Here is a 402-nt window from a genome sequence, read left to right as displayed (position 1 = left end):
CATGTGGAGGTGGAGGCAGGGCTGAGGGAGACTCACACCATGTTGAGGCGGGTTGAGGGAGACTCACAGAACATGGAGGTGGAGGCGGGCTGAGAGAGGCTCACAGCACGTGGAGGTGGAGACGGGGCTGAAAGAGGCCCACAGCATATGGAGGTGGAGGCAGGTTGAGGGAGGCTTACACCATGTGGAGGTGGAGGCAGGCTGAGGGAGGCTCACAGCATGTGGAGGTGGAATGGGGTTGCGGGAAGGCCACACCATGTGGAGGTGGAGGCCGGTTGAGGGAGGCTCACACCATGTGGAGCTGGAAGAGGGGCTGAGGGTGGCTCACACCACTTGGAGGTGGAGGAGGGCTGAGGGAGGCTCACACCATGTGGAGGGGGAGGCGGGCTGGGGGGGGGTCAC

Source organism: Myotis davidii, unplaced genomic scaffold (genome assembly GCF_000327345.1).
Source record: "Myotis davidii unplaced genomic scaffold, ASM32734v1 scaffold296, whole genome shotgun sequence".
Classification (NCBI taxonomy): Eukaryota; Metazoa; Chordata; class Mammalia; order Chiroptera; family Vespertilionidae; genus Myotis; species Myotis davidii.
The sequence above is the reverse complement of the archived record's forward strand: the minus strand, read 5'-3'. Positions refer to the sequence as shown.